Below are 12366 nucleotides of genomic sequence, written 5' to 3'. Positions count from 1 at the left end.
TAGCAAAACCTTAATAAGTTTTGAACCGCTGCTCAGAACTTCACCAAAGCAATGAAAGGCACCTCCTCAAAGCCTGAATGTAATACATTAGTAGTTTTCACCAAAATGTTAAAGAATTATATATGCTGTGCCACAAATAAGAGTAAAAAAGGGCAAATGTTATCAATTTTAGCACTTTTTAACTTGCTATACCTGTGACAATTTTTATCAGATCAGTTTGAAATTTTGAAGAATTATAGGCCTCACTAGGTATATCACAGATGCCAAGTTTCAAGTTATTATCTCAACAGGAGTCACTTTTATAAGCAACAGAATTTAGAGGCTTGCAATGGTGGAATCTTCTTTTTTTTTTAACTAAAAGGGCACTCCCTTGCTCCTTTAATAAGCCTCCACTATTATATACCCTACACTGCAAATATTGTGGTTCTTCCTCTATAGGAAAACTAGGTAGCTGCTATGTCAGAAGTGCCCACTGAGCTAACCATCCAAAGGCCTTGTGCAGATTGTCAGCCTTTTTTCTTTAACAGATCTTCCATGGTAAAAAAAAAAGAAGCAAGCAGTGGTGGGAAAACACAAGAGAGTAATGAGTAGAAGATGTTATCTGCCCCCCATCCCCAGTAAAATTCTGTGAAGGAGGCAATGGATTGTATAATAAAAGCCTCATCTGGAAGCACCCCAGCAGCAGTCAACACAATAGCTGCAGAAGCAGAAAGACTGACAGGCACACCCACTGCATTCCTGGACACGTCACCCCCACCCGCCCATCATAGTGCTGCTCATTGTCAACACACCTACGTCAGCCATGCACGGAAGATGCCTATTGGGGCACAGCAACATCCAAATGACCTCATGTCCCCACACAACAGGCCACAGAGCGCGCTCTTCAAGTACTTGAAAGGTTGTCACAGAGAGGAAGGCCAGGATCTCTTCTCCATCATCCCAGAGTGCAGGACACGGAATCATGGGCTCAAGTGACAGGATCATGAGGCGAAACTTCCTGTTTCAACACGACAATGGAACCAATTCCCTAGGGAGGTAGTGGGCTCTCCCACACTGGAGGCGTTCAAGATGAGGCTGGACAGGGATGCTCTGACTTGGATTCCTGCATTGAACAGGGGGTTGGACTCGATGGTCTTATAGGCCCCTTCCAACCCTACTATTCTATGAGAGGCTCCCCTTTCTGCACCGCCTCTTGCACAAATCACTATGGTTCTGTGGATAAGACACCATTGGAGCACCCATGCGCTTCCCACGAGAAGGATCTGAGCCCAGCCACTGCAAGAACAATGCCTCCACCCCAACAAAATCCATGATATGTTGGGAAGTAGGCTTTTGCAGGGGGCACACATGAACACACAAAAAAGGAAGCTACAATGGCAAGCTCACAGCAGGCAACACCGCAAGCTGCCTTGCAGCTCAGGGGGAAAGGAAAGTACGGCAAGGAACACAGCACCTAGTTATACGGGTCTCACCTTGGAGAGGCACATGTGGGCTTTGCCTGCTGGAGGCTACGCTTTGGAGGTCCTGACAATAACAATGACTTTAGGTGGAAAAAAGAGCAGGACTAGAGCCCAGGCCCATTGCTCCAGACAACTCCCTGACATCAGAGTCAGAAGAGAGCCCTGGTATGGAACAATTGTATTAATCTCCAAGGGCACACGCTACACCCCTTTCTCCTTCTCCAGCTCCATATGGACTCTCTCTCTGTGTGGAGCCATACTTCAGTGAAAAGGCAGATATTAGTTTGTATTAGTTTTATTCTGCTTATTGCTGTTTTTGTCTGAATTTTATATATTGCCTTGAGCACCCAATGGGCAGATTGGCAGTTTATAAATATGTCAAATAATAAATTGAGATCTTGAGCTCAAACTCTGGCAATGGGCTCCCAGGGAACAGCGCTGCAAAGAGACACATGCACATATCTGAGACTGTGCAGCATAGTAGCCCAGGTAACTCAGGCCCAGGATACCTTTCACTTTGTGTAGACTAACCACCTTCAACCTATACAGCTACCCATCTTCATTTTGTTGATTGTTTTCTGCTCATTGTCCCAGGTGGGCTGTTTTCCCAGCCCTTCGCCCACCCTCCACTTCAGGTATCTCACATGTTGGGTTTACCATCACACTAGTAGTCAGGAGGCCAGAGGGAAGGACCTCCACTCTGGCTGGGAAGACCGAGAGGGAAGGGGTGGAGTGGCAACCATCTGAGGTTCCCTACTGACTTCAGTGTTATTTTTTCCTGTCGGCATAGCGGACAAGGGTTTAAGAGCAACGCCATCCCATCCAGTGGGAAAAACTCAATGAAGGAATTGAATTCTTAACTGCAGTGCTCAAATTATGGAAGAAAAGGGGGTGTAGTGAATCCCCAAGCCGCCACCCCCCCCCCATTTTAGGCAAATCATGGCCCTCCCTTCATAGCCTTCTTTAAACAGTAACTAGGGACTGTCACAAAAGGTAAAGGGGGCAGGCTCCTTTGCTTCCCCTGTAATTCAAGCACTGGTCAATCGTCTCTTCTGTATAATATGCATTTCTCCAATATCTATCCTCTTTGAGATGTACACCGACATTTGGTTCCTGCCAGAGATCCACAACATAGTGGCATTACTGTATCTTGCTTTATTTCCAGTCCCACATCATTCCTACCACTGAATTTTCGCTTTGATCACTCTTCGGCCAGGTGTTTTTAGGCAGCCTTCCCTCCATTATAGCCCCAGGCCCAGGATATCATGCCTAGGGAGTCACAACACATTCGGAGCCCAGCAGGACTCCGAGCCCGGGCGTTCTTGCCCCAGCTGCGCTTACCAGAGCACTCACTGGTCCACCGGTGCCAGAGCGGGGCACGTCTCACCATCAGGAGGCTCCCGCCGCCACCGCTTCCCTCACCAAGCCCCGGCGACTCCGAAGGCGCGCGAGGAGGGCGGCGGCCTCCACGCTGGCATACGCCCCCCCAGCCCGCCTGCGGCGGCGGCGGGGAAGCGGGGAGGCCTCGGCGGCGATGCCGAGCAGCCGCCCCCCGGCCAGGCCCTCGAGGCAGACCTGCCCGGGGCCTCAAGCGCACTCCTGAGCGGGCCGCCCCGCCTTCGCCCCTCCTGCTGCAGCGCCCGCCCGCCGTGCCGCAAGTGGGCGCCGAGGCGCGGCCCCGACCCAGCGAGGCACGGGGCCGCAGCTCAGCCCCCGCCCGCAAGAGGCGCCCAGCGAGGCCGGGCACGAGGCAGCACGCGCAGGCCCCTTCCGGGGTGGTTACGGCGGCGCCGGGCTCCAGAAGCGCGCGCGCAGAACTGCACGCGCCCGGGGGATTCTCTTCGGCGGCCCCGCGCCGGGCTGGCGAACATGCCAGCCTGGGGGAGCGCGGGAGCGGGGGGCAGGCGCCGCCGCCCGGCGGAGGCAGCAAGAGCCGCCCGAAGGCCCCCCGCGGCCGCGCGGGATCAACGGCCCGCGGGCCACACTCCCGCGACGTGCGCGAAGGAGCGCGCGCCCCGCTTTCCCGCCATTTTCGCTCATCCGCGAGGAGGCGGGGCCCCAGTCTTCCCGCCCTCAGCCGGGCCGGCCAACCAATGCCTTCGCTAGCCAAACCACTAGCTCGGCATCAGCCAATCCCTGCGCCCTCCGCGACTCTCCTCCGTCGCTGGAAGGGAAGGGAAGGGAAGGGAAGCCCGCCCGCCGCCGCCCACCCGGCACGCCCCCAGGGGCGCTCGCTGCCCGCGCTCCGGCCGAAGGGAGGCGCGCCTCGGCGGGCCCGGAGGCGCCTCAGCCCTGGCCGAACTGCCTTGCGGAGGCCTCTTCGCAGGCGCGGCGCCGGCGCCTTCAGCCGCCGGGGCGGGGCCTGTGCGCCGCGCGCCCCCGCCCCTGCGGCCGCGCGCCCGGGTCCGCGCCGACCGAGGCCCGGCAGGGCGCCTGCTGCCGCGGCGGAGGCGCCGGCTCGCCCGGCCTGCCGCGCTGCCCGGGCGGGCGAGGCCCCGGGGCCGGGCCGAGCCCAGCCCGCCGCCTCGCGCGGCTGGCAGCGTCTCGCACCGCGCGCGCTCGGGGACCGCTCCGGGCTTCCCGCCCCGCCGCCTCTGCCGGGAGAGCGCCAAGGGCCGGCGCCGCCGCCGCCGCGGGCCGGCCCTTTGCTCCGGCCCGCCTGCTTCCCGGGCGGGCGAGCTTTTCCTGGAGGCCGCCGCTCTGCGCGGGCGCCCGGCTCCAGCGGGACAGGCGGCCTTCCACCGGGGCCCTCCCCGCGGGGGCGCGGCCTCCCGCCCGGCGCCTCGCTGCGGAGACCGGCGCGCGCAGCCCCGACTCGGCTGGCCCGCGCGTCCCCCCCCCCCTTGCGAACAAAGAAGCTGATGCAAGTTCGGAAATGCGCCCGCCGAATCGAGGAGCGAGCTCGCAGCGAAAAGGGAGAGACCTCCTCCAGCTCCCTGGGACCGTTCATCTGGCGTAGGCCTTGAATTTCAGAGTGAGCGCTCCGGGAAGGAGCGATGGATTTCAGACGCTTGATGAGAGGAATAAGCTTGAATTGTGCCAGTCTTTAACGGATCTATTATTTACTAGGAGGGAATGGGTTATACATGTAATGATGGCATTTAGATGACAAACCTATGGCATGGGGACGGCTAAGGAAGCTCATGCCATCTCGGGCAGCATTAACAGAACCAGAGTGGCCAGTTCATGGGAAGTAATAGTTCTGCTCTATTCTGCCTTAGGCCACATTTGGAGTACTCTGTCCAGTTCTGGGTGTGCCATTTTAAGAAGGACATTGACAAACTGGAGTACATCCACAGAAGAGTGACCAACTCTGGAAACCAAGTCCTCTGAGGAACGGTTGGAAGAACTGAGTATGTTTAGCCTAAAGAAGAGAAGACTAAAGGGAGACATGATGGCTGTCTCCAAATGTCTGAAAGGCTGCCATGCAGAAGACAGAGCAGACATCTTCCCTGTTGCTCCAGAGGGCAGGACGAGAACCAATGGGTGGAAGTTGCAGGGAAGCGGATTTCACCTTCGCATGAAGAGAAGCTGCCTATCCGTGAGAGCTGTTCCACGGTGGAACAGACTCCCTCAGGAGGTGGCGGATTCTCCCTTGCTGGAGGTATTGAAGCAGAGGCTGGGTGGCCACCTGTCAGGGATGCTGTACCTGCATCCTGCAGTTCAGAGCTTGCATTGAGCAGGAAGTTGGACTAGATGATCTCCAAAAGCCCTTCCAATACAATGATTCTGTGTAACTAACAGTGCAGTCCTATGCATGTTTACCCAGAAGTAAGGCCTACTGTGTTCAGTGGGCTTACCTGGAAGTAAGTGTGCATGGGATTGGGGCCTAAGTGGTTTTGTCACAGGCTTCCTGTGAAAGGTTGGTCGAAGGAAGTAAAAGAGTTGGTCTCATGGAGGCAGTTCTAGGGGCAGCAAAGCAGAAACAGTGGAGTTTCAGGGAGCAAGACATGGTGGAGGCTGATGGAACTTAAGGAACAACAAGGTCACGCACTGGGATAGAACTGTGGTGATATAAGGAAGGGCATAGGCCATGGTGGGGCTTTCACCGTAAGGACAGGGAGTGTATGCTGGATCTAGGAGTGGAGAAAAAGCTAGTGGAGGAATTCAAGGAAGGGTATGATCTGAGCAGTGTGAGAGCAGTGATTTAGACAGCAGAATGCTGGATGGAAATGGGAGCAAGGGGAGACCTTGGAAGTCCAAGGGGAAGAGGATTGCTGTAGTCAAAGTGAGAGAGACGACCAGAACTTATACTGAGGAGGCAGAGAAGAAAGGCCATCTTTCTGAAATGTGTCATCGCAAAGCCTTGGAACAAGAACAGATCCCTGAGGGACACTGACTGGAAAAAGGAAAGCAGAGCTGCTCCTTAGGCCTCCAGGCCAGCTCCAGCCCTCCTCTGGTCCCAATCTGGCCCTCTGGGGTTCCATAGAAGGCCAGTCCCCTTTCCCCCAACTGCTGATGGTTTGGTGGTTTCCTAGCTTTTTCCCTCACCCTCCCATTCAGAAAAGCTGAGATGCCTCTCCTAAGACTTAGTTAGGCTTAGGAGACTAACTAAGTTAGTCTCCTAAGTTAGTAAGAGGTTTGTAAAGTTACTGGTTAGTAAGAGATTTAAGGTAAAATATGCTGGTATTTTGGCCCTGCCCATCACTGGAATGTGCCCCCACTTCTCTGAAATGAAATTTGGCCTTTAGGCTGAAAGAGGGCCAGACACTCCTGGCTTATGGAAACATATATAGAACAATGAGACAGGTAGGAAGAGTATTCTGATGACAGAATCACAGAGGCTGAGGTCAAAGGTGTTTCTGTTTGATACTGGGGTCTGCATGATGGTTCTAAGACTAGGAAATAATTTTGGTGCATTTCAGTTTTCATGTCTTGGTTCTTTTTAGGCTATTTTCCCAACTAACACAAACTAAGGTTTATTAATTAAGCTGCAATCCTCTGCCCATTCAGAGTTGCTTTGCCCTACTGCTTATTCGATGAAAGTGTCATGGGCCTGCATGCTGTTGCGTACTTGTGCAGCCACTAAGAAGCCAGGCACAGCAGCCAAGTATTTGTGCTTAACAAAGTGCTACAAACAGTGTGGAAATAGCACCAACTTATAGACATCACCAGAAATATGCCTTTGTGTGTTGGTGGAAGCTGCCTCTGCTATAAGACATGCTTGAACTGGTCGCCACGGATTTCTGTTATGAGAAACTATTCAGAACCAGGCTGTGCTCAGTTTCCTAGGAGTAAGCCCCTTGAACAAATTGGGACTTACTTTTGAATAAACATGTATAAGATTGTGCTGTTAAATGCCTAATGTTCAGTCGTGTCCGACTCTTCGTGACCCCATGGACCATAGCACGCCAGGCCTTCCTGTCCTGCGCTCTCTCCCGGAGCTTGCTCAAGTTCATATTCATTGCATCGGTGATGCTATCTAACCATCTCATCCTCTGCCGTCCCCTTCTCCTTTTGCCTTCAGCCTTTCCCAGCATCAGGGTCTTTTCCAGAGAGCTTTCTCTTCGCCTTAGGTGGCCAAAATATTTGAGCTTCGGCTTCAGTATCTGCCCTTCCAATGAGCAGATTGGAAAGGGTTGATTTCCTTTAGGATGGACTGATTTGACCTCCTTGCAGTCCAGGGGACTCTAGACGCCTAATAGCACAAACCTAAGCATGTTGACTCAAAAGTGCGTGCATTTGTTCGTTACACTTTTCTGTACACTTCCTTAAAGGAGCTCAAGCATACATTGTTCTCCCTTCTTTTTATCCTCCCAGTGATCCTGTGAGGTTGTTAAAAGGCAACCCTGCTATAAGGCTGCAATCCTAAATGCACTTATTAGGCAGCATGTGTCATTGAACTCAATGAAACATCTAAATAAGCATGCTTAGGACTGCACTGTTAAAGTATTAAAATAAATTTAGGTTTGATAAAAGATAAATACTGCAGATATTTCAATTCCTGCCCCCCCTCCCCAAGTGTTTTTTCAGTGGGAGGAAGGGAAATGGAGAAGAGGAAAACCAAACAGTTTTCCCGCCATGGTGTCACAGTGTCCAGAAATGGTATATCTCTAGCCAGGGAGTATCTTTGGGGTCATTGACATATGATCTCAATGACCCTCCACTAGTGGAGCCTCTGCTGTGTCTGACTCTTCTCCTCTGCAGTAGTGAGAGTGGGGCTGTGGAGGGACAGCTCCTGGTTGTTTCCCATCATTCCTTGGATGTTGCTATCAGGAAGAAGAGGCTCCTTATAAGGCCATAAGAAGAATCTGGACCATCGGATCAAGGTGGCCCGTCCCATCTCCAGCATCCTGTTCCCTTGCAGTGGCCAACCAGGTGCCTCTGGGGAGCCCACAAGTGGGATGTGAGGGTAACCGTTTCCTCCCTCTGTTCCCCATGAACACCTAGTACTGAGAAACATGTTGCCTTGGAAACCTGAAGGTAACATATAGCCGTCATGACTAGTAGCCATTGATAGCCATACCCCCCATGAATTTGACCTCATATGCTCAAGGCCAAATATTTGGCAGAGGCACAGAAAGGATTGCTGCGACCTTGTCTGGGGTACTTGCTCATCTTCCTCCCTATTCGGATGCTGCCTCTTGTCTTGGGGCTTGCAGTGAAAAATACAGCATGACTCTGCCCTGTAGGTGGGCCAGTGAAGGGACATAGCTACACAACAAGCACCATATCCCCCCTAGGAATCCTGGTGGTTGTGGTACAGTGTGGGAGTTAAAGATCTACAACGGGATCCTAGGTGCGTTTACACAAATGCATTCTCAGGATTTCTGGCAGGTCATGTTTGGGGCTCTTGTAGCTGAGGAGGAGAGTCCTGTTAACTCACAATTTTGGACTGAGTGAGGGCAACCAAACCAAAGCTTAATCCAGGCAAGATGGAGATAGTATTCGCCTGGATCTCTGCTGATCTAGGAGTCTGTGTGCAGCCTGTTTTGGATGGGATCGCACTTCCTTTGAAGAAGAAGCAGGCCTGCGGTTGGGGAGAACTTTGGGCTTTGCCTGTTTCTTTGTAGCCAGGTGGCAGCACTGGCCAGTTGGTTTTTACCAGCTCTGTCTTCTATGCCAACTGTGCCCTCAACTTAACAAAACAAACCTGCCCTCAGTCATCCCTGCTCTTGTCACCTCCACGTCCACGCTAGATTACTGTAATGTGCTATATGTGGGGCTGCCCTTGAAGATGGTCTGGAAGCTTCAGTTGGTTCAAACAGAAGCTGACTAGAGCCATTACACCAATCTTGTTCCACCTACCACAGATTGCCAATTGGCTTCTGGGTTCAATTCGAGCCAAAAATGATCTGGGACCAGAATATCTCAACAATTGTCTCCCTGTATATGAGTGTACCTGAGTACTTTGTTCCTCTTCTGATGCCCTGCTTTGTCCCTGCTTTCCCATCAAAAAAACAGCAGGTGGGTAGTATCCGAGAGAGAGGGGGCCTTTAAGTTATGGCACCACGGTTTGGAAAAGCCCCCCCCCCCCCCCGGAGGTCCCTAGGCCAGGCCACATGGCTGTTCACTTGTAGAAGGGTAGCAAAGACCCTTTTGTTTCAGGCTGCCCAGAATACTGCCTTTAGGATTATTTTATCCCACTGGAGTGATTGTTGTTTTATTTATTGCTGTACATTTTAAATTTATTTTACTGTTTATTTTAATTTTTCTTTTATAAAAAGGTAGAACTTGCATTTTGATGATAGTTAATCATCTTCATCTCCAAAGTGTCAGGTAGGGGACAGGTTCTGGTGGCAGCCCCCATAACAGGAAAGGTTTTGCCCTCCACTTTGAAGAACAGGGTCTCTGCAGGGGAGTTGCACTTCCTGGGTATTGGTGTCCACCTTGTAGGAGGTTCCTCTGCTTAGCAATAAGCATTTAGAATGTTCAGACCATCTCACCTATGTTATCTGAGTATACCTTGTGACAGCGCTGTGAGGTGGGTCACTGTGGGGTCTTGATACCCTAGAAGGAGGGGTGAACAGGGAATACCGGTTCCCTGAAAACCTGTTATATCTTTGTCACATTTTTCAGCAATGCTGAAGTTGGTTACTAGTTCACAGTTCCTTATTTGCACAAAAGTTTGAAACAGAGCTCTGTCAGTAAATAAGGACCTAAATGTGATATGTCCCAGCACCCCAAAATAAGGGTTGTATTATTCCAGTGTGTATATGGTTGGGGGACTGACCAAGATAAGCAGTAATCCTCTCTAGTCAGCGCCATCATTTTGTGCAATGCACCTTAACCAGACCACCCAAGATGGCAATTACAAATAAGGAACTGGAGATATGAACCCCACCATAAGCTATGGGCCACCTCAAATGAGACACCCCTGACAAACATGCGCCCATGAGTTGGCTTTGAATCGTATCCACCTAATGCTTTGTTCGGGCGCGGTAAAGGATGGCACACCCATACCAATAATAGCCAAAGGGGTTAGAAAGAGTAAGGGGCTGGGTGTGTGCACCTTACAATAACCTTTGGGCCCATCCCAAATCCTACAGCTGGACATCCACGAGAGCGTTTTCTGCCAGATGGGATTGAATTGTGTCCAGTCCAGTGCTTGTGTGTGTGTGTCATGACACTGTCATGGTTGTGTTTGCAGGCCAATAGTAGCCACTGTGTGTAGAAATAACTAAGAATCTGGGCCTGTGCACCCTACCAGGTTTCTTACAGTGATTGTAAAGAAACAACCAGCGGTACCAATAGAATGCAATGACAAATTGAAATCAGAGCTACATAAACAAAAAACCACTGGCATTGTTATGGGGATGTATAAGAATTCTGTTTGGGGAGTGAAAACATGACAGGTTTTTCCGGTTCAGCCCAGCAGATTTCATTCTGTTTCCCCCCACTGGCGTCAACCTGTTCTGTAGTGAGTTGAGCCAATATTCTGGCTCCGGTGACTTCTGCACTTGTCAAAGAACTTGTCAATTCCCCCCACCCCCCAAGTGCGATGGGAAGGATGGAATTGGCAAGGGCACTGATAAGAATATTTCTCTGGGGCTTCATAGTGGACAGGTGGACTTGTGTGCACTTGCACAAGATCGCCAATTAAAAATATGTTTAAAAAAAATTACAACACCATTGGCGCACGTTTCAAGACTCCCCAAATTTGCGCAAATGGTGGAACCCAGGAAAAAAATGTGCAAAATATTTCTGGAATCAGAAAAAAAAACCTACAGTCTGCCGCCACTTACCAGAACGGAAATGCTGTGGAATGATGTCAGGCTTAAACGGAACGGAATTCCCAGTGTTGCACATCCGACAAGAAGAAAAGGTGGAAGACAACAGAAGAAGCCAATGTGGCTTCACATAAAACTTAGGGATGACCTGAAAACAAAAAAGGACACATATAGGAAGTGGAAAGAAGGCCAAGTAACAAAGGAAGGAAGGGTACAGGCAGGTAGCACAGAATTGCAGGGATGGCATCAGGAAGGCTAAAGCTGAGAACGAGCTGAGGTTAGCGAGGGATGCTAAAAACAACAAAAAGGCTTTCTTCAGCTATGTGCATAGTAAAAGGCAGAGGAAAGAAATGGTGGTTCAGCTCTTAAATAAGGATGGCAAAATGATAACATGGCAAAGAAAAGGCAGAGGTGCTTAATTCCTACTTTGGCTCAGTCTTCTCCCAAAAGATGGTCTATGACCCCCCTGGCAAAGGCGAAGTACAGGCTGTAGGGGCAGGATTGCAGCTTGAGATCGATAGGCATATGGTCAAGGAACACCTAATTACTTTGAATGAGTTCAAATCTCCAGGGCCAGATGAACTGCATCCTCGAGTAATAAAGGAACTGGCAGAAGAACTCTCAGAACCGCTCTCTATTCTCTTTGGGAAATCATGGAGGATGGGTGAAGTGCCAGATGACTGGAGGAGGGCTAATGTTGTCCCTATCTTCAAACAGGGTAAAAAGGAGGAACCTGGGAACTACAGACCAGTCACTCTGACCTCAATCCCTGGGAAAATTCTGGAGCAGATGATAAAGCAATCCATCTGGAAGCACCTTGAAAACAATGCCGTGATGACTTGAAGCCAACATGGATTTGTCAAGAACAAGTCCTGCCAGATGAATCTGATCTCATTTTTTGATCAAGTCACCTCCCTTGTGGACCGTGGGAATGCTGTAGACGTAATATACCTCGACTTCAGCAAAGCTTTCGACAAAGTGCCCCATGATATCCTGATGAGCAAACTAGCTCAAAGTGGGCTAGAAGAAACAATGATCCGGTGGATCCACAGTTGGCTACAGAATCGGACTCAAAGGGTGCTTATCAATGGGACCTTCTCAAACTGGGGAGAGGTAATGAGTGGGGTACCGCAGGGCTCAGTCCTGGGCCCAGTGGTCTTCAACATTTTTATGAATGACTTGAAGGAGGAGGTGCAGGGAATGCTGATCAAATTTGCAGATGACACAAAATTGGGCAGGATAGCTAATACTTTGGAAGACAGAAACAAAATTCAAAGTGATCTTGACAGACTGGAGCGCTAGGCAGAAAACAACAGAATGACATTTAATAGGGAGTTCTGCACCTAGCAAAAAGAAACCAAATGCACAGTTACAAGATGGGGGATACGTGGCTGAACAACACTACAAGCGAGAAGGATCTTGGAATTGTTATCGATCACAAGCTGAATATGAGCCAACAATGTGACGTGGTTGCAAAAAAGGCAAATGCCATTTTGTGTTGCAGTAATAGAAGCATAGCTTCCAAATCCCGGGAAGTACTAGTTCCCCTCTACTCAGCACTGGTTAGGCCTCATCTGGAGTATTGTGTCCAGTTTATTTATTTATTTCATTTCTATACCGCCCAATAGCTGAAGCTCTCTGGTCACCACACTTTAAGAAGGATGCAGACAAACTGGAGAGGGTTCAGAGGAGGGCAACAAAGATGATCAGGGGACTGGAAACAAAGCCCTATGAAG

General features: G+C 50.7%; 1 protein-coding gene across 5 annotated transcripts in view; it reads right to left on the bottom strand.

The window, feature by feature from the left end:
* Positions 1–3510, bottom strand: part of ZNF710 (zinc finger protein 710) — a 33899-nt gene extending 30389 nt beyond the window's left edge. For 2 of the 5 annotated variants that reach the window (XM_084817702.1, XM_084817694.1), the window contains exon 1: positions 2802–3498. The gene's annotated coding sequence lies outside the window, so the exon portion shown is untranslated. Of the gene's footprint in view, positions 1–2801 lie in introns of all 5 variants that reach the window. The other 3 variants (XM_084817693.1, XM_084817696.1, XM_084817695.1) reach the window with 3 other exon arrangements.
* Positions 3511–12366: the final 8856 nt, after the last annotated feature.

Source organism: Heloderma suspectum, chromosome 11 (assembly GCF_057233095.1).
Source record: "Heloderma suspectum isolate Gila_16-S chromosome 11, 16-S_ref, whole genome shotgun sequence".
In the NCBI taxonomy this organism is placed as follows: domain Eukaryota; kingdom Metazoa; phylum Chordata; class Lepidosauria; order Squamata; family Helodermatidae; genus Heloderma; species Heloderma suspectum.
The sequence above is the reverse complement of the archived record's forward strand: the minus strand, read 5'-3'. Positions and strand labels throughout refer to the sequence as shown.